We start from the raw sequence: 23,061 nt of genomic DNA, 5'->3' as shown, positions 1-23,061 counted from the left end.
ACACGCTAGTGTACACATAAACATGTGGTACACGCTAGTGTACACATAAACATGTGGTACACGCTAATGTACACATAAACATGTGGTACACGCTAGTGTACACATAAACATGTGGTACACATGTGGTACACGCTAGTGTACACATAAACATGTGGTACACGCTAGTGTACACATAAACATGTGGTACACGCTAGTGTACACATAAACATGTGGTACACGCTAGTGTACACATAAACATGTGGTACACGCTAGTGTACACACAAACATGTGGTACACGCTAATGTACACACAAACATGTGGTACACGCTAGTGTACACATAAACATGTGGTACACGCTAGTGTACACATAAACATGTGGTACACGCTAGTGTACACATAAACATGTGGTACACGCTAGTGTACACATAAACATGTGGTACACGCTAGTGTACACATAAACATGTGGTACACGCTAGTGTACTCAAAAACTACACTGAGACGCACCTTTTGTATCCACTTCTCTTACTCCTCCTCTTTGATTCATTCTCCTTTTTAGCTTCCTTTCATTCTTGTGCTGCTGCTCCTCCTGCTTCTCTTCCTCTTCCCCATTCTCTTCATCCTCCTCCTTTTCCTTCACCTCATCTTTCTCCCACAAGCCTTTCCTTCTCTTCTACGCCTCTCCATCCTCTCTTGTTTCCCTCTCTTTCGTCACATATGCTCTCCTCTTCCTTCTTCTGTTTTGATCATGAGCGAAGCATTACGGAAACGGAGGTAATTTTGCTAAGTCAGCGGTCCCGGCCCTATCTGGAAGTGGGCCAAATGAATTGGCGGATTTGGAACTTCACAATGATTTTGTCCAGCAACTCAGCAGCAAACAGACTGTGTTTGTTTTGTTCAGCAACTCAGCAGCAAACACACTGTGCTTGTTTTGTTCAGCAACTCAGCAGCAAACACACTGTGCTTGTTTTGTTCAGCAACTCAGCAGCAAACACACTGTGCTTGTTTTGTCCAGCAACTCAGCAAAGACACTGTATTGTCAAGTAACTCAACAAACACACTATATTGTTAAGCAGTTGAACAAACACAAACAGCATCATCAATATAATTGAATAAAGCTTCATAAAGAAATACTGCGACTGTTCTAATAACCTGTTATAACCTTCCTCCAGGTCCATGATAATGTGAGAAAACACGATAGCTCTTAAAAATTTCACTAATTTTTTCACAGTGGTTATTTTGCATATATATATAAATACATAACATTGTCTCCCCACAGCAGGACTCGAACGACTTGAACCTGCCAGCTCTGTATCAAAGTCCACAGTACTTTACCACAGAGCCAGACCCCAGATAAGTATGGGCACATAGCCTTAGCTTGACGATCTTGAAACATGATGAAATAACTTTGAAAATAAGCCTGGTGCCCAGGGGTATGGGGTAACATCGTCTAGCTATGGCTAGGTGCCCATACTTATCTGGGGTCTGGATCTGTGGTAAAGTACTGTGAACTTTATGATGTCATTACTTCATTGTGATTTGCATGCCAGCCCTTGGTTTTGGAACAGTTAAGACTTTGTAGACCATATTGGTCGGCTTGCGCATCGCCGCAAATACACATATTCTGTGTGAATTGGGGCAGCAATGCGCACAGCCACTGCAAGGGTCGAGGCGTATTCCCATTGCCGAAATGGTAACTGTTTGGAGGAAGTTCCGGGAGTGATGTGCACTCACAGCTTGAAGACAGGCAGTTTTCCTGTCTGATGTTACAGCCGTAAGCATGTTTGCAAGTACCTTATCAGCGATGGGGCCATCCCAACTTGACTGTAGGCCAGTGCTGCACTAGGTTTCGATGCTGGAGCAGCAAGAGTCTCCCATTCAGTGATGGCACTGGCATAGCTAGAGTCCTGCATTCTTGATGAGTCACTGGAAGAATTTATTTTATTAACTCATTTGATGCTATGGAAGAGGATAGGAAAGTTGGTAGGGCAGTCTGGGAGGATTTGCATACTCCTAGCCCCCCAAGCCTGACTGGAAGTGAGGTTTGCAACCACTGTCCATGTTTGAGGGAAAGATTCGATACACTCTTTAGCATGGTCTTAAGAAGAGTCATATTCCTTGAGTTTCGACTTCTGAAGGCTGGGGAGCATCTAAGGAAGTAGGTAAGTTTTGGGGTTGTCAGGCACCTGGTGAGTAGGTAGAAGGCATCATGTGTGTCGATGTCTTTCATCCCGCCCTCCATCGTTCTGAGGTCTGAGATTTCTTTTTCTAGGATCAGATCGCTGGAAGAGGAGCACCAAGGAGAGTGCTGTTGGCTTGAGCAATGGCTCGTGCTCCTGGTAAAACAGCACTAATATTCTGGATCATCTATCGACTGGTAGAAACTATTTCACATTTGGTGGGGTTTAAAGATAGGCTCAGGCTCTCTCCCATGTCTAATTTTTCTGATGTCCTCTGGGAGACATTTTGTAGTGCCAGCCAGGGTACCATCATCCAAGAACCAGATATTGAGCTCACTGAAGAGTGCTTCTGTGACTTCCTTGATGACCAGACAAAAGAGAAAGGGGGTCGAGAGGGTCCCCCTGTTGCACACCCTCACACGAGTCAATTTCATGGTCCCCAAACAATAGTTTAGAGGTCACACTATAACACGATTCTATGAAGGGATAGAGGGAAGGGAAGTGTCTAGTAACTGCAATGAGCGCAGCATCCCTTCTGACTAAGTTGAAAGCGTTGGCAAAGTCCAGTTTGATCAAGGCTTTTTCATCGGACATGTTGATGTATACTTCTGCTGCGTGGGCAGCTGCTTCACAGGTTTGTAGAACACAAAACCGAGCCGAGTTGGTTTCAACATTGAGGCAGCCTCTTGACTAACCATTCTCACTGCAGCTTTGGCGACTAGGCGCCGAAGGGTGTTGTCCACTGCAATGGGCTTGATTCCTCAATTCTTCTTCTGGAGGGCACACAGCGAGGCACCAAAGAAGAGGGGTCTAATGGCCTCTGGGACACTGCCAGCCCGGCACACGTTGGAAAATTTGGCGAGTTCAGATAGCAACCTCTCTGAAACTTCACCATCCTGTAAGGTTAAATGTTCTTCACCTGCTGCACTGTCAGGGAGGTCAGTGTTGGTACTGGGAGCCCTGAGTGGATGTTTATCCTTCAGGGCTTGTGCCGTACTAACGTCCTTAGAAGTGATGGTATCCTCACTGGTTATAAGTCTCAATCCTCTTCTATTTATTTTGCTAATTTGGGTTCTGATTTTTGAGGCGTCAGGTGTCCTGTTGTTGGCATTTGCCCCTGCGGGTGTTTGTCGCCCTAGGAGAGAAGACGGACGAAGTTGTCATTTCTAGGGAATGCATTTATTGCCCTAATAACATATGTTGCTAGTGACTTGTCCCCCCTTGGTGGGACAGCCAAACAGGCATTGCCAAATAGCAATTGGTTGTGCCAGGATCCGTTGTTTGCGGGAGCATCATTGACTTTCTTCAAGGGGTCAGCGAATTTGCAAGCAGCTTGAGGGCGAGCTGCTTTGGGGATGTGTGTCAGCATCCTGGTGGATGTTAATTTGATTGCAGATTTTAGGGTAGCTGTCAGTTCCGTCTGCTGGAGAGGCTGTTGGTTGTTCCCATCTGGATTTCTCCTGGAGCCTAGACATCCATTGTGTGCACGGATGTTGCCAGTTGAGAGACTGAGTGCACAATCCCCGTGGCACACCTGGCAGACGCCTCGTGGACGGAATCCAAGGTGTTGACTCTGTCGTGGTGGAGATTCCTGGGAACCCGGCACTTCTTGTGACATTGCTGACATCGTGAGAGTGGGAGGGCGCCAGCTGTGGGGTAACGGGTGAAGGACAGCATGGATGCATGGGAGATGAGGGGAGGGAATAGCGAGCGGTAGAGCGAGACCAGGGATGGGGGGGGGCGAGGGGAGTGGCCCTATCTGTTCACTAAAGATGCACATCACTGACTAACTTTTGCTAATTGTTATACACTTATTATACCATTTAGAGAAACCCTCGCCATTTGGCACACTAATCACCATGCTCTCACTGTTAACCGAGGTGTTATGTTCAGCATCCAATGACGGAGTCGTGAGCAACCACTCCCTCCCTCCCAACCCAGGCCGAACGCAGAGGTAAACAAACCTCCACACCACTGCTGGCAGGATCCCTTCAGCACCACCGCTACTCCTCAACTCCCCGCATGCACGCTGCACTTTCACTGATACAGAAGCAACGGTCTGATGCAGAGGATTGTAACGACTCTATAATCTCCGGTGGATACTCACGATGATGTTTGTTGAAACTGGCCCATGTAAACCATGTTGGTTCTTGGTTTGCCCACAGAATGTATGGAGCACCACAAACTGGCTCCCTCCCTCCATGCCGGCAAGTGTATATATATGTATCAGTAACAACACTTTGCTAGCCAAGGATTCGAACCCATGTTGTGCTGGCCTGCCTCATGGTAAGTGAGAACCACATGACGCTTTAAACCACAGGACCACCCAACCCTACAAGAAGATCGCAGCCAGCAGAGCTAGCTGTTGGGCCACCATCCGAGGGCATACAAAGGTGTGGGATCTTCTAAGCTAATTTCATTCTCATCCCTGTTTAGTGTACCGGCCCCACGAGCAGCATTTATATATTATTGTAACCTCGGACGAGTGGTATTAGCTTAGAAGCTCCCACACCTCCGTATTATATATATATATATATATATATATATATATATATATATATATATATATATATATATATATATATATATATATATATATATATATATATATATATATATATATATATATATATATATATATATATATATATATATATATATATATATATATATATATATATATATATATATATATATATATATATATATATATATATATATATATATATATATATATATATATATATATATATATATATATATATATATATATATATATATATATATATATATATATATATATATATATATATATATATATATATATATATATATATATATATATATATATATATATATATATATATATATATATATATATATATATATATATATATATATATATATATATATATATATATATATATATATATATATATATATATATATATATATATATATATATATATATATATATATATATATATATATATATATATATATATATATATATATATATATATATATATATATATATATATATATATATATATATATATATATATATATATATATATATATATATATATATATATATATATATATATATATATATATATATATATATATATATATATATATATATATATATATATATATATATATATATATATATATATATATATATATATATATATATATATATATATATATATATATATATATATATATATATATATATATATATATATATATATATATATATATATATATATATATATATATATATATATATATATATATATATATATATATATATATATATATATATATATATATATATATATATATATATATATATATATATATATATATATATATATATATATATATATATATATATATATATATATATATATATATATATATATATATATATATATATATATATATGGTGTGTGGACCAGGTGTTTACAGTGAAACATATAAGTGAACAGTATTTAGATAAGGCTAAAAGAGGTCTTTGTGGCATTTATGGATTTGGAAAAGGCGTATGACAGGGTGGATAGGGGGGCAATGTGGCAGATGTTGCAAGTGTATGGTGTAGGAGGTAGGTTACTGAAAGCAGTGAAGAGTTTTTACGAGGATAGTGAGGCTCAAGTTAGAGTATGTAGGAAAGAGGGAAATTTTTTCCAGTAAAAGTAGGCCTTAGACAAGGATGTGTGATGTCACCGTGGTTGTTTAATATATTTATAGATGGGGTTGTAAGAGAAGTAAATGCGAGGGTCTTGGCAAGAGGCGTGGAGTTAAAAGATAAAGAATCACACACAAAGTGGGAGTTGTCACAGCTGCTCTTTGCTGATGACACTGTGCTCTTGGGAGATTCTGAAGAGAAGTTGCAGAGATTGGTGGATGAATTTGGTAGGGTGTGCAAAAGAAGAAAATTAAAGGTGAATACAGGAAAGAGTAAGGTTATGAGGATAACAAAAAGATTAGGTGATGAAAGATTGAATATCAGATTGGAGGGAGAGAGTATGGAGGAGGTGAACGTATTCAGATATTTGGGAGTGGACGTGTCAGCGGATGGGTCTATGAAAGATGAGGTGAATCATAGAATTGATGAGGGAAAAAAGAGTGAGTGGTGCACTTAGGAGTCTGTGGAGACAAAGAACTTTGTCCTTGGAGGCAAAGAGGGGAATGTATGAGAGTATAGTTTTACCAACGCTCTTATATGGGTGTGAAGCGTGGGTGATGAATGTTGCAGCGAGGAGAAGGCTGGAGGCAGTGGAGATGTCATGTCTGAGGGCAATGTGTGGTGTGAATATAATGCAGAGAATTCGTAGTTTGGAAGTTAGGAGGAGGTGCGGGATTACCAAAACTGTTGTCCAGAGGGCTGAGGAAGGGTTGTTGAGGTGGTTCGGACATGTAGAGAGAATGGAGCGAAACAGAATGACTTCAAGAGTGTATCAGTCTGTAGTGGAAGGAAGGCGGGGTAGGGGTCAGCCTAGGAAGGGTTGGAGGACCATTTACAAAGTCACACTAACGAAAAGGAGAAGAGGAGGGAGTATATATAAGCCAGCAGACATTGACGGAAGCAAGAGCTGTAGTAGTGGAGGTAGTAGTGGTGGTAGTGGTAGTAGTGGAGGTAGTAGTAGTGGTAGTGGTAGTAGTGGAGGTAGTAGTAGTGGTAGTGATAGTAGTGGAGGTAGTAGTAGTGGTACTGGTAGCACTGGAAGGCAGTCAAAGAAAGAGGAAATGCAAGGGAGTTAGGTTGCCCAAAGAGAAGAAAGAGTGAAAGGTCAGAATGGGGAAGAGGGAGAAGGGGAAAAAAGAATCAGGTTAAATCACGGGTAATCTGAAGTTTGGAGCATTTTACAATGTAATGGGAAAGGAAGGCATCTACAGAGACAAAGCCACGACTAAGATTCATACAAGGAAAGTTATGTATGAGGGAAGATTCAACCAAACGGCGACTGAGAAAGTTAGAAGCAGGGTAGACAGTTTTATCAGAAGACCAGCCAATAGGATGACTGTGATCTCTGACATGACAGAAAAGAGCATTGTTGGTGACGGCAAGCATGGCACTACTTTTGTGCTCCTTGAGTCTGTCAGAACGAGATCGGCCAGTTTCTCCAAAGTACTGAAGAGGACAGGAGGAACAAGAAATAGAGTAGACACAAGGAGCATCTATAGAGAGAGGAGAGGCACGGACTAGATTAGTGCGAAGAGTGTTAGTCTGGCGAAGGTAAGTTTGATGTTTAAGGAACGGAGAGAGTTGTTGAGATTAGAAAGACCGGAAATGTAGGGAAGGCAGAGGACAGGAGAGTTCCCAGGAGTAGAGTGTTTAGGAGAGAAGAAAGTCCGGTTAGCTCGTGAGAAGGCAAAGTCTATGAAATGGGAAGAGTAACCAAGACGGGAAAATGAATCGTGTAAAGTGGAAATTTCTGATTCAAGGAACTGAGGATCACAGATGCGGAGAGCACGGAGAAAGAGGGACATAACACATTTCTTGATAGAGGAAGCATAAGAAAAGTGCTGGCTATTTAAAATTGATTTAAGAGTTATGTCGCCTTGCAGTCGTAATTTATGAGTAATGTCACCTTGCAGCTGTGATTTATGAGTTATGTGACCTTGTAGCTGTGATTTATGAGTTATGTCACTTCGCAGCAGTGATTTATGAGTTATGTCGCCTTGCAGCTGTGATTTATGAGTTATGTCACTTTGCAGCTGTGATTTATGAGTTATATAACCTTGCAGCTGTGATTTATATCACCTTGCAGCTGTGATTTATGAGTTACGTCACCTTGCAGCTGTGATTTATGAGTTACGTAACCTTGCAGCTGTGATTTATGAATTTCAACGCATTGCAACTGTGATTTATGAGTTATGTCACCTTGCAGCTGTGATTTATGAGTTATCACCTTGTGGCGCATTTATGAGTTATGTCACCTTGTAGCTGTGATTTATGAGTTATGTCACCTTGCAGCTGTGATTTATGAGTTATATCACCTTGCAGCTGTGATTTATGAGTTATGTCACCTTCCAGCTGTGATTCATGAGTTATGTCACCTTGTCAGCTGTGATTTATGAGTTATGTTACCTTGTAGCTGTGATTATGGGTTATGTCACCTTGCAGCTGTGATTTATGAGTTATGTCACCTTGCAGCTGTGATTTATGAGTTATGTCACCTTGCAGCTGTGATTTATGAGTTATGTCACCTTGCAGCTGTGATTTATGAGTTATATCACCTTGCAGCTGTGATTTATGAGTTATGTCACCTTCCAGCTGTGATTTATGAGTTATGTCACCTTTCAGCTGTGATTTATGAGTTATGTTACCTTGCAGCTGTGATTTATGAGTTATGTCACATTGCAGTTGTGATTTATGAGTCATGTCACCTTGCAGCTGTGATTTATGAGTTATGTCACCTTGCAGCTGTGATTTATGGGTTGTTACCTTGTACTGTGATTATGGGTTAGCTTGTGATTTATGCGTTATGTCACCTTACAGCTGTGATTTATGCGTTATGTCACCTTGTAGCTGTGATTTATGCGTTATGTCACCTTGTAGCTGTGATTATGGGTTATGTCACCTTGTAGCTGTGATTATGGGTTATGTTACCTTGTAGCTGTGATTATGGGTTATGTCACCTTGTAGCTGTGATTATGCCTTGTGATTATGGGTTATGTCACCTTGTAGCTGTGATTATGGGTTATGTCACCTTGTAGCTGTGATTATGGGTTATGTTACCTTGTAGCTGTGATTATGGGTTATGTCACCTTGTAGCTGTGATTATGGGTTATGTCACCTTGTAGCTGTGATTATGGGTTATGTTACCTTGTAGCTGTGATTATGGGTTATGTTACCTTGTAGCTGTGATTATGGGTTATGTTACCTTGCAGCTGTGATTTATGCGTTATGTCACCTTGCAGCTGTGATTTATGCGTTATGTCATCTTGCAGGTGTGATTTATGCGTTATGTCACCTTACAGCTGTGATTTATGCGTTATGTCACCTTACAGCTGTGATTTATGCGTTATGTCACCTTGCAGCTGTGATTTATGCGTTATGTCACCTTACAGCTGTGATTTATGCGTTATGTCACCTTACAGCTGTGATTCATGCGTTATGTCACCTTGCAGCTGTGATTTACGCATTATGTCATCTTGCAGCTGTGATTTATGCGTTGTCATCTTGCAGCTGTGATTTACGCATTATGTCATAATACAGCTGTGATTTGAGATATGTCACCTTGCACCTGTGATTTATGAGTTACATCACCTTGCATCTGTCATTTATGAGTTACATCACCTTTCAGCTGTGATTTATGAGTTATGTCACCTTGCAGGTGTGATTTATGTCATCTTGCAGGTGTGATTTATGTCATGTTGCAGGTGTGATTTACGCATTATGTCATAATACAGCTGTGATTTGGGATATGTCACCTTGCACCTGTGATTTATGAGTTACATCACCTTGCACCTGTGATTTATGAGTTACATCACCTTGCATCTGTCATTTATGAGTTACATCACCTTTCAGCTGTGATTTATGAGTTATGTCATCTTGCAGGTGTGATTTATGTCATGTTGCAGGTGTGATTTATGTCATGTTGCAGGTGTGATTTATGCGTTATGTCATCTTGCAGGTGTGATTTATGTCATCTTGCAGGTGTGACTGCAGTATTTATAACATTTGTGATCAAGAATAACAAAATACTCTGTGGCACTGACATTGTGGAGAAAGTTGTGAGAGTTAATGATGAACAATGAACAGCAAATATCAGTGATGTTAAGAAACATTCTTTCATCCGCAGTAAAATTAACATTGTAGTAATTTAACCGACTTGCGGCTTAAAAACAACTAGAGATATTGTATACCATTCTTGTACAACAAGAGATGTATCATATAAGCACCCGACAGTTAAGAGGTAGAACCAAGAGCTGCAACTCAACACCCTCAGTCTGTATATGAATAGTATATAATACCAACGAGGTGAAGAATTAGACACAAGTGCAACATCTGGGTATCTTTATTTGTAGACGCTTTTCCATCCTGAGGCTTGATCAATGTCAGGGTAATCAGTCCCCAGTCAAGGCTGAGGGACTGATTACCTCGTCTTTTGTATTTAGTTCTACATACATCACATTATGCCCTTGTATTGATAAAGTCACTGCTTGGTGAAGCTTTAACAAAAGATAGATACCCAAATGTTGCACATATATGTAATTCTTCACCCTCAGACTGAGCAAGTTAGGTCGTCATTCGTGGTCGTGTTTGAAGTGTTGCCTTCGTCCAGTTGTTGCACTATAAAGTCAACCCAAGCTGTGACTCACAAGGAACAGCCAGACTCGCTCACCAAGGCTCATTCATTCTTCACTCTGTGGACTGTGTAACCTGGTTGCAAATTTTTCTGAGATCCGGGCCGGTTTTATGTTGACACAGGAGTATGGAATGTGGTAATGGTATTTTGCTCGTCAGGAAACATGACAAAATCGTCTGAAGAAGAATTTTTCAGATACTGGCTTGCTCAGTAATTAAGCAGCCGCTAGCGAACTGGTGGAGAGAATCAGTAATTCCTTTGCCCCCCAAAACAATATGAATTATTCTTAGCATAGATTCAACAAGATGTTGGAAAAATTTCTTAGAGATCCTGGTCCATGTTGACACGATAGTGTCAAGCAGTTGCTAAAGATCTGTCGGCTCTGACTCTGCTGCTTCGCTACATCCCTAAGGTTTACGCCAAATTCTTACCATCTGCATGTCGCAGCAGAAATCGCGATTCATTAGACCAGGCAAAATTTTTTCAATCTTCATTTGTCCAGTTTTGTTGAGCCTGCGCCCACTGTATCCTCAGTTTTCTGTTCTTAGCTGACAGGACTGGAGTCCAGTGTGGTCTTCTGCTGTTGTACACCACCCACTTCAAGGTTCAAAGGGGGAGTAAGTTTAGAGATGCTCTTCTACATACATACCACCGTTCTGTTGCGTAGTTATTTGAGTTATTGTCGCCTTCCTGTCAGCTTGAACCAGATTGGACATTCTCCTCTGACCTCTCTCATTATCTGGGTGTTTACGCCGTTCACAGGATGTTTTGTTATTCACACAAATTCCAGAAACCCATATGAATGAAAACCCCAAGAGATCAGCAGTGTCTGAGATACACCATCCCGTCTGGCACCAACAATCATTCCACATAGATCACATTTCTTCCCCATTTTGATGTTCAATCTAAGCATCAACTGAACCTCTTAATCACATCTACATTCTTTTAGGCAATGAGGGGCCATGTGACTGACTGATTAGATATTTGTATTACCGAGCAGGTACACAGGTGTACCTAATATAGTGCTCAGCGAATGTATTTGTTAATGTATAAAAAAAAATATTTTCTGACGCACGAGCCATGTGCTCAGCGTCAGGTACCTCATGGCAAGGTACCTCATGGCAAGGTACCTCATGGCAGCGATAACAAAACGATTGTTCAGCAGAAGACAAATAATTACTATTCAAGATATAATTAGCGAGGCACATGATGTGTTGTCACCATCACCTTACTGTTCACTATACGAGAGATACAACTCTACTCTGAGGAACCGACGTAACCAAGTGCTCTACAATTAGATCCCTAATGACCTTGTCGAGAAACCAGAAATATATGCGGAATATACAAAGTTTCTCAGACGGAAAACGAGAGCAACACAAACTGAGTCACACAAATAATGTAGTGTGTGTGTTTCCTTGTGTGTATGTGTGTGTGTGTTTGTGTGCCTCCATCATAACCGCTGGCGCCCCAGGCTGTGTCAGGCCTCACAATACATACAAACCATCCGTAATTTGTTTCCTCTATTATTGGAAATTATGGTTCCATTATCTGCCGGAAAATGACGAATATGCGGTGTTTGTTTTCCAACGGAGTAATTGTGGCCTGACACTCATGTGAACACGGAGGGTAAGCCGCTCCTAGCACCAACACGGCTGGTAAGCCGCTTCTCGCACTAACACGGCTGGTAAGCCGCTCCTCGCACGCCCTGTAATATTAAACGCCGATAATTCCGGTAACTCATTTTAATAATGAGGAGGGACTGTCTTAGTACGTCACGGAGGGACTGTCTTAGTACGTCACGGAGGGACTGTCTTAGTACGTCACGGAGGGACTGTCTTAGTACGTCACGAGGGACTGTCTTAGTACGTCACGGAGGGACTGTCTTAGTACGTCACGAGGGACTGTCTTAGTACGTCACGGAGGGACTGTCTTAGTACGTCACGGAGGGACTGTCTTAGTACGTCAAGGAGGGTCTTTCTTAGTACGTCACGGAGGGACTGTCTTAGTACGTCACGGATGGGCTGTCTTAGTACGTCATGGAGGGACTGTCTTAGTACGTCATGGAGAGACTGTCTTACTACGTCACGGAGGGACTGCCTTAGTACGTCATGGAGGGCCTGTCTTAGTACGTCATGGAGGACCTGTCTTAGTACGTCACGGAAGGACTGTCTTAGTACGTCACGGAGGGACTGTCTTAGTACGTCACGGAAGGACTGTCTTAGTACGTCACGGAGGGACTGTCTTAGTACGTCACGAGGGACTGTCTTAGTACGTCACGGAGGGACTGTCTTAGTACGTCACGGACGGACTGTCTTAGTACGTCACGGAGGGACTGTCTTAGTACGTCACGGAGGGACTGTCTTAGTACGTCACGGAGGGACTGTCTTAGTACGTCACGAGGGACTGTCTTAGTACGTCACGGAGGGACTGTCTTAGTACGTCACGGAGGGACTGTCTTAGTACGTCACGGAGGGACTGTCTTAGTACGTCAAGGAGGGTCTTTCTTAGTACGTCACGGAGGGACTGTCTTAGTACGTCACGGAGGGGCTGTCTTAGTACGTCATGGAGGGACTGTCTTAGTACGTCATGGAGGGACTGTCTTACTACGTCACGAAGGGACTGTCTTAGTACGTCATGGAGGGCCTGTCTTAGTACGTCATGGAGGACCTGTCTTAGTACGTCACGGAAGGACTGTCTTAGTACGTCACGGAGGGACTGTCTTAGTACGTCACGGAAGGACTGTCTTAGTACGTCACGGAGGGACTGTCTTAGTACGTCACGAGGGACTGTCTTAGTACGTCACGGAGGGATTGTCTTAGTACGTCACGGAGGGACTGTCTTAGTACGTCACGGAGGGACTGTCTTAGTACGTCAAGGAGGGTCTTTCTTAGTACGTCACGGAGGGACTGTCTTAGTACGTCACGGAGGGGCTGTCTTAGTACGTCATGGAGGGACTGTCTTAGTACGTCATGGAGGGACTGTCTTACTACGTCACGGAGGGACTGTCTTAGTACGTCATGTAGGGCCTGTCTTAGTACGTCATGGAGGGCCTGTCTTAGTACGTCACGGAGGGACTGTCTTAGTACGTTCACGAAGGGACTGTCTTAGTACGTCATGGAGGAACTGTCTTAGTACGTCACGGAGGGACTGTCTTAGTACGTCACGGAGGGACTGTCTTAGTACGCCACGGAGGGACTGTCTTAGTACGTCACGGAGGGACTGTCTTTGTACGTCACGGAGGGACTGTCTTAGTACGTCACGGAGGGCCTGTCTTAGTACGCCACGGAGGGACTGTCTTAGTACGTCACGGAGGGATTGTCTTAGTACGTCACGGACGGACTGTCTTAGTACGTCATGGAGGAACTGTCTTAGTACGTCACGGAAGAGCTGTCTTAGTACGTCATGGAGGGACTGTCTTAGTAAGTCACGGAGAGATTGTCTAGGTATATCACAGAGGGACTGTCTTAGAACGTCACGGAGGGACTGTCTTAGTACGTCACGGAAGGACTGTCATAGTACGTAACGGAGGGACTGTCTTAGTACGTCACGGAGGGAATGTCTTAGTACGTCACGGAGGGATTGTCTTGGTATGTCACGAGGGACTGTCTTAGTACGTCACGGAGGGACTTTTTTAGTACGTCACGGAGGGACTGTCTTAGTCATGGAGGAGCTGTCTTATTACGTCATGGAGGGACTCTGTGTCTTAGTACGCCATGGACCAACTGTCTTAGTATGTCATGGAGGGACTGTCTTAGTACGTCATTGAGCAACTGTCTTAGTATGTCATGGAGGGACTGTCTTAGTACGTCATAGAGCAACTGTCTTAGTATGTCATGGGGCGACTGTCTTAGCACGTCATGGAACAACTGTCTGTCTTAGTACGTCATGGACCAACTGTCTTAGTACGTCATGGAGGGACTGTATTAGTACATCATGGAGCAACTGTCTTAGTACGTCAAGGAGCAACTGTCCTAGTATGTCATGGAGCGACTTAGTACGTCATGGAGGCTTTGTCTTAGTACGTCATGGAGGGATTGTCGTAGTACGTCATGGAGGGACTGTTTTAGTATGTCATGGAGCAACTGTCTTAGTACGTCATGGAGCAACTGTCTTTGTACGTCATGGAGGGACTGTCTTAGTATGTCATGGAGGGACTGTCTTAGTACGTCATGGAGGGACTGTCTTAGTACGTCATGGTGGGACTGTCTCTTAGTACGTCACGGATAGACTGTCTCTTAGTACGTCATGCAAGGAGTGTCTGTCTTAGTACGTCACGGAGGGACTGTCTGTCTTAGTACGTCACGGAGGGACTGTCTCTTAGTACGTCATGGAGAACCTGTCTTAGTACGTCATGGAGGGACTCTCTTAGTACGACATGGAGGGACTGTCTTATTACGTCATGGAGGGACTGTCTGAGTACGTCACGGAGGGACTGTCTGTCTTAGTATGTCATGGAGCAACTGTCTTAGTACGTTATGGAGTTACTGTCTAAGTACGTCATAGAGCAACTGTCTCAGTATGTCATGGAACAACTGTCTTAGTACGTCATGGAGGGACTCCCTTAGTACGTCTCGGAAGGACTGTCTGTCTTAGTACGTCACGGAGGGACTGTCTGTCTTAGTACGTCATGGAGCAACTGTCTTAGTACATCATGGAGAGACTGCCTGACTTAGTACGTCACGGAGGGCCTGTCTGTCTTAGTACGTAATGGAGCAACTGTCTTAGTACGTCATGGAGGAACTGTCTTAGTACGTCATGAAGCAACTGTCTTAGTATGTCATGGAGGGACTTAGTACGTCATGGAACAACTCTGTGTTAGTACGTCATGGATGGACTGTCTTAGTACGTCATGGAGGGACTGTCTTAGTACGTCATGGAGCAACTGTCTTAGTATGTCATGGAGCAACTGTCTTAGTACGTCATGGAGCGACTGTCTTAGTACGTCATGGAGGGACTGTCTTAGTACGTCATGGAGCAACTGTCTTAGTATGTCATGGAGGGACTGTCTTAGTACGTCAGGGAGGGACTGTTTTAGTATGTCATGGAGCAACTGTCTTAGTATGTCATGGAGCGACTGTCTTAGTATGTCATGGAGGAACTGTCTTAGTACGTCATGGAGCAACTGTCTTAGCATGTCATGGAGCAACTGTCTTAGTACGTTATGGGGGACTGTCTCAGTACGTCATGGAGGGACTGTCTTTGTACGTCACATAGGGACTGTCTGTCTTAGTACGTCATGGAGCAACTGTCTTAGTACGTCATTGAGCGACTGTCTTAGTACATCATGAAGGGACTGTCTTAGTAAGTCATGGAGGGACTGTCTTAGTATGTCATGGAGGGACTGTATTAGTACGTCATGGAGCAACTGTCTTAGTACGTCATGGAGGGACGGTCTTAGTAGATTATGGAGGGACTGTCTTAGTACGTCATGGAGCAACTGTCTTAGTATGCCATTGAGGGACTGACTGTCTTAGTACTTCATGGAGCAACTGTTAGAGTACGTCATGGAGGCACTGTCTTAGTACGTCATGGAGCAACTGTCTTAGTACGTCATGGAGGGACTGTCTTAGTACGTCATGGAGCAACTGTCTTAGTACGTCATGGAGCAACTGTCTTAGTACGTCATGGAGGGACTGTCTTAGTACGTTATGGAGCAACTGTCTTAGTACGTCATGGAGGCACTGTCTTAGTACGTCACGGAGGGATTGTCTGTCTTAGTACTTCGTGGAGGGACTGTCTTAGTACGTCATGGAGCAACTGTCCCCACATGACATGCTAGAACTCTTTAGTACGTCATGGAGGGACTGTTTTAGTACGCCACTGAGGGGCTGTCTTAGTACGTCATGGAGGGACTGTCTTAGTATGTCATGGAGCGACTTAGTACGTCACGGAGGGACCGTCTTATTACGTCACGGAGGGACTGTCTTAGTACGTCACGGAGGGACTGTCTTAGTACGTTCACGGAGGGACTGTCTTAGTACGTCATGGAGGATCTGTCTTATTACGTCATGGAGGGACTCTGTGTCTTAGTACGCCATGGAGCAACTGTCTTAGTATGTCATGGACCAACTGTCTTAGTATGTCATGGAGCATCTGTCTTAGTATGTCATGGAGGGACTGTCTTAGTACGTCATGCAGCAACTGTCTTAGTATGTCATGGAGCGACTGTCTTAGTACGTCATGGAACAACTGTCTGTCTTAGTACGTCAAGGACCAACTGTCTTAGTACGTCACGGAGGGACTGTCTAAGTAAGTCGTGGAGCAACTGTCTTAGTACATCATGGAGCAACTGTCTTAGTACGTCATGGAGCAACTGTCCTAATATGTCATGGAGGGATTGTCGTAGTACGTCATGGAGGGACTGTTTTAGTATATCATGGAGCAACTGTCTTAGTACGTCATGGAGCAACTGCCTTAGTTCGTCATGGAGGGACTGTCTTAGTACGTCATGGAGGGACTGTCTTAGTATGTCATGGAGCGACTGTCTTAGTACGTCATGGAGGGACTGTCTTAGTACGTCATGGAGGGACTGTCTTAGTACGTCATGGTGCGACTGTCTCTTAGTGCGTCACGGATGGAATGTCTCTTAGTACGTCATGCAAGGAGTGTCTTATTACGTCATGGAGGGACTGTCTCTCTTAGTACGTCACGGAGGGACTGTCTGTCTTAGTACGTCATGGAGCAACTGTCTTAGAACGTTATGGAGTTATTGTCTAAGTACGTCATAGAGCAACTGTCTTAGTATGTCATGGAGGGACTGTCTGTCTTAGTACGTCATGGAGCAACTGTCTTAGTACGTCATGGAGGGACTGTCTTAGTACGTCATGGAGCAACTGTCTTAGTATGTCATGGAGGGACTTACTATATCATGGAACTCCTCTCTGTGTTAGTACCTCATGGAACAACTGTCTTAGTACGTCATGGAGGAACTGTCTTAGTATGTCATGGAGCGACTGTCTTAGTACGTCATGGAGGGACTGTCTTAGTACGTCATGGAGGGACTGTCTTAATACATCATGGAGGGAATGTCTCTTAGTGCGTCACGTATGGACTGTCTCTTAGTACGTCACGTATGGACTGTCTCTTAGTACGTCATGCAAGGAGTGTCTTAGTACGTCACGGAGGGACTGTCTGTCTTAGTACGTCACGGAGGACCTGTCTCTTAGTACGTCATGGAGCAACTGTCTTAGTACGTCATGGAGGGACTGTCTCTTAGTACGCCATGGAGCAACTGTCTTATTACGTCATTGAGCAACTGTCTTAGTATGTCATGGAGCGACTGTCTTAGTATGTCATGGAGGGACTGTCTTAGAACGTCATGGAGCAACTGTCTTAGTATGTCATGGAGCGACTGTCTTAATATGTCATGGAGGGACTGTCTTAGTACGTCATGGAGGAACTGTCTTAGCATGTCATGGAGCAACTGTCTTAGTACGTCATGGAGCAACTGTCTTAGTTTGTCATGGAGCAACTGTCTATCTTAGTACGTCACGGAAGGACTGTCTTAGTACGTCATGGAGGGACTGTCTTTGTACGTCACATAAGGACTGTCTGTCTTAGTACGTCATGGAGCAACTGTCTTAGTACGTCATGGAGCGACTGTCTTAGTATGTCATGGAAGGACTGTCTTAGTACGTCATGGAGCAACTGCCTTAGTATATCATGGAGCAACTTTCTTAGTATGTCTTGGAGGGACTGTCTTAGTATGTCATGGAGCAACTGTCTTAGTATGTCATGGAGGGACTGTCTTAGTATGTCATGGAGCGACTGTCTTAGTACGTCATTGATGGACTGTCTTAGTACGTCATGGAGCAACTGTCTTAGTATGGAGCACTGTTCTTAGTATGTCATGGAGGGACTGTCTTAGTATGTCATGGAGCGACTGTCTTAGTACGTCATTGATGGACTGTCTTAGTACGTCATGGAGCAACTGTCTTAGTATGTCATAGAGCAACTTTCTTAGTACGTCATGTAGCAACTGCCTTAGTATGTCATTGAGTGACTGTCTTAGTACGTCATGGCGGGGGTGTCATAGTACGTCATGGAGCAACACTCTTAGTACGTCATGGAGCAACTGTCTTAGTACGTCATGGAGCAACTGTCTTAGTACGTCATGGAGGGACTGTCTTAGTATGTCATGGAGCAACTGTCTTAGTACGTCATATGTCTTAGTACGTCATGGAGCAACAGTCTTACTGGAGCAACACTCTTAGTACGTCACGGAGGGACTGTCTTAGTACGTCATGGAGCAACTGTCTTAGTACGTCATGGAGGGACTGTCTTCGTACGTCATGGAGCAACTGTCTGTCTTTGTACGTCATAGAGCAACTGTCTTAGTACGTCATGGAGCAACTGTCTTATTACGTCATGGAGCAACTGTCTTAGTATGTCATGGAGGGACTGTCTTAGTACGCCATGGAGCAACTGTCTTAGTACGTCATGGAGCAACTGCCTTAGTACGTCATGGAGCAACTGTCTTAGTACGTCATGGAGCAACTGTCTTAGTATGTCATGGAGTAACTGTCTTTGTATGTCATGGAGCAACTGTCTTAGTACGTCATGGAGGGACTGTCTTAGTATGTCATGGAGCAACTGTCTTAGTACGTCATGGAGCTACTGTCTTAGTATGCCATGGAGGGACTGTCTGTCTTAGTACGTCATGTAGCAACTTTCTTAGTATGTCATGGAGCAACTGTCTTAGTATGTCATGGAGGGACTGTCTTAGTACGCCATGGAGCAACTGTCTGTCTTAGAACGTCATGGAGCAACTGTCTTAGTAAGTCATGGAACAACTGTCTTAGTACGTTATGGGGCAACTGTCTTAGTATGTCTTGGAGTAACTGTCTTCGTATGTCATGGAGCAACTGTCTTAGTACGTCATAGAGCAACTGTCTTAGTATATCATTGAGCGACTGTCTTTGTACGTCATGGAGGACCTGTCTTAGTACGTCATGGAGGGACTGTATTGGTACGTCATGGAGGGACTGTCTTAGTACGTCATGGAGCGACTGTCTTAGTACGTCATGGAGGACCTGTCTTAGTACGTCATGGAGGGACTGTATTAGTACGTCATGGAGGGACTGTCTTAGTATGTCATGGAGCAACTGTCTTAGTATGTCATGGAGCAACTGTCTTAGTATGTCATGGAGCAACTCTCTTAGTATGTCATGGAGCAACTGCCTCAGTATGTCATGGAGCAACTTTCTTAGCATGTCATGGAGGGACTGTCTTAGTATGTCATGGAGCAACTGTCTTAGTATGTCATGGAGGGACTGTCTTAGTACGTCATTGAGGGACTGTCTTAGTATGTCATGGAACAACTGTCTTAGTATGTCATTGAGGGACTGCCTGTCTTACTACGTCATGGAGCAACTTTCTTAGTACGTCATGTAGCAACTGCCTTAGTATGTCATTGACGGACTGTCATAGTACGTCATGGAGCAACTCTCTTAGTACGTCATTGAGCAACTGTCTTAGTATGTCATGGAACAACTGTCTTAATACGTCATGGAGCAACTCTCTTAGTATGTCATGGAGCAACTGTCTTAGTGTGTCATGGAGGGACTGCCTGTCTTACTACGTCATGGAGCAACTGTCTCAGTACGTCATGGAGTGACTGTCTTAGTATGTCATGGAGGGACTGTCTGTCTTAGTACGTCATGGAGCAACTGTCTTAGTACGTCATGAAGCAACTATCTTAGTACGTCATGGAGCAACTGTCTTAGTATATCATGGAGCAACTGTCATAGTACGTCATGGAGGGATTGTTTTAGTACGTCATGGAGAAACTTTCTTAGTACGTCATGGAGGGACTGTCTTAGTATATAATGGAGCAACTGTCTTAGAACGTCATGGAGGGATTGTCTTAGTACGTCACGGAGGGACTGTCTTAGTACGTCATGAAGGGACTGTCTTAGTACGTCATGGAGCAACTGTCTTAGTAAGTCATGGAGCGACTGTCTTAGTATATCATGGAGCGACTCTGTCTTAGTACGTCACGGAGGGACTGTCTTAGTACGTCATGGAGGGACTGTCTGTCTTAGTACGTCACGGAGGGACAGTCTTAGTACCTCACGGAGGGACTGTTTTAGTACGTCATGGAGCAACTGTCTTAGTATGTCATTGAGCGACTGTCTTAGAACTTCATGGAGGGACTCTCTTAGAATGTCATGGAGGGAATGTCTTAGAATGTCATGGAGGGACTGTCTTAGTATGTCATGGAGCGACTGTCTTAGTACGTCATGGAGGGACTGTCTTAGTACGTCACGGAGGGACTGTCTGTCTTAGTACGTCACGAAGAGACTCTCTGTCTTAGTTCGACATGGAGCAGCTGTCTTAGTACGTCATGGAGCAACTGTCTTAGTACGTCATGGAAAGAATGTCTGCCTTAGTACGTCATGGAGGGACTGTCTGTATTAGTTCGTCATGGAGGGACTGTCTTAGTACGTCTCGGAGGGACTGTCTGTCTTAGTACGTCACGGAGGGACTGTGTCTTAGTACGTCATGGAAGGACTGTCTGCCTTAGTACGTCACGGAGGGACTGTCTTAGTACGTCATGGAGCAAATGTCTTATTACGTCATGGAGGGACTGTCTTAGTACGTCATGGAGCAACTGTCTTAGAATGTCATGTAGGGACTGTCTTAGTATGTCATGGAGCGACTGTCTTAGTATATCATGGAGCAACTGTCTTAGTACGTCACGGAGAGACTGTCTTAGTACGTCACGGAGGGACTGTCTGTCTTAGTACGTCACGGAGGGACTGTCTGTCTTTGTTCGTCATGGAGCAACTGTCTTAGTACGTCATGGAGGGACTGTCTTAGTACGTCATGGAGCAACTGTCTTAGTACGTCATGGAAGGAATGTCTGCCTTAGTACGTCATGGAGGGACTGTCTGTCTTAGTTCGTCATGGAGCAACTGTCTTAGTACGTCATGGAGCAACTGTCTTAGTACGTCATGGAGCAACTGTCTTAGTATATCATGGAGCAACTGTCTTAGAACGTCATGGAGGGACTGTCTTAGTACGTCACGGAGGGACTGTCTTAGTACGTCATGAAGAGACTGTCTTAGTACGTCATGGAGCAACTGTCTTAGTATGTCATGGAGCAACTGTCTTAGAATGTCATGGAGGGACTGTCTTAGTATGTCATGGAGCGACTGTCTGTCTTAGTACGTCACGGAGGGACTGTCTTAGTACGTCATGGAGGGACTGTCTTAGTACGTCATGGACGGACTGTCTTAGTACGTCATGGAGCAACTGTCTTAGTATATCATGGAGCAACTGTCTTAGAACGTAATGGAGGGATTGTCTTAGTACGTCACGGATGGACTGTCTTAGTACGTCATGAAGGGACTGTCTTAGTACGACATGGAGCAACTGTCTAAGTATGTCATGTAGCGACTGTCTGTCTTAGTACGTTACGGAGGGACTGTCTTAGTACGTCATGGAAGGACTGTCTGTCTTAGTACGTCACGGAGGGACAGTCTTAGTACGTCATGGAGGGACTGTTTTAGTACGTCATGGAGCAACTGTCTTAGTATGTCATTGACCGACTGTCTTAGAATGTCATGGAGGGACTGTCTTAGTACGTCACGGAGGGACTGTCTGTATTAGTTCGTCATGGAGGGACTGTCTTAGTACGTCTCGGAGGGACTGTCTGTCTTAGTACGTCACGGAGGGACTGTGTCTTAGTACGTCATGGAAGGACTGTCTGCCTTAGTACGTCACGGAGGGACTGTCTTAGTACGTCATGGAGCAAATGTCTTATTACGTCATGGAGGGACTGTCTTAGTACGTCATGGAGCAACTGTCTTAGAATATCATGTAGGGACTGTCTTAGTATGTCATGGAGCGACTGTCTTAGTATATCATGGAGCAACTGTCTTAGTACGTCACGGAGGGACTGTCTGTCTTAGTACGTCACGGAGGGACTGTCTGTCTTAGTTCGTCATGGAGCAACTGTCTTAGTACGTCATGGAGCAATTGTCTTAGTACGTCACGGAGGGACTGTCTGTCTTAGTTCGTCATGGAGCAACTGTCTTAGTATGTCATGGAGCTACTGTCTATATTAGTACGTCACGGAGGGACTGTCTCTTAGTACGTCATGGAGGGACTGTCTGTCTTAGTTCGTCATGGAGCAACTGTCTATCTTAGTACGTCAAGGAGGGACTGTCTCTTAGTACGTCATAGAAGGACTGTCTGCCTTAGTACGTCACGTAGGGACTGTCTCAGTACGTCAGGGAGCAACTGTCTTAGTACGTCATGGAGGGACAGTCTTAGTACGTCAGGGAGCAACTGTCTTAGTACGTCACGGAGGGACTGTTTGTCTTAGTACGTCACGGAGGGACTGTCTGTCTTAGTACGTCATGGAGGGACTGTATTCGTACGTCATGGAGAAACTGCATTAGTACGTCATGGAGCAACTGTCTGTCTTAGTACGTCATGGAGCAACTGTCTTAGTACGTCATGGAGCAACTGTCTTAGTACGTCATGGAGCAACTGTCTTAGTACGTCATGGAGGGACTGTCTTAGTACGTCACGGAGGGACTGTCTGTCTTAGTACGTCACGGAGGGACTGTCTG

Source organism: Cherax quadricarinatus, chromosome 63 (assembly GCF_038502225.1).
Source record: "Cherax quadricarinatus isolate ZL_2023a chromosome 63, ASM3850222v1, whole genome shotgun sequence".
Taxonomy (NCBI): domain Eukaryota; kingdom Metazoa; phylum Arthropoda; class Malacostraca; order Decapoda; family Parastacidae; genus Cherax; species Cherax quadricarinatus.
This window is presented reverse-complemented; position numbering follows the sequence as displayed.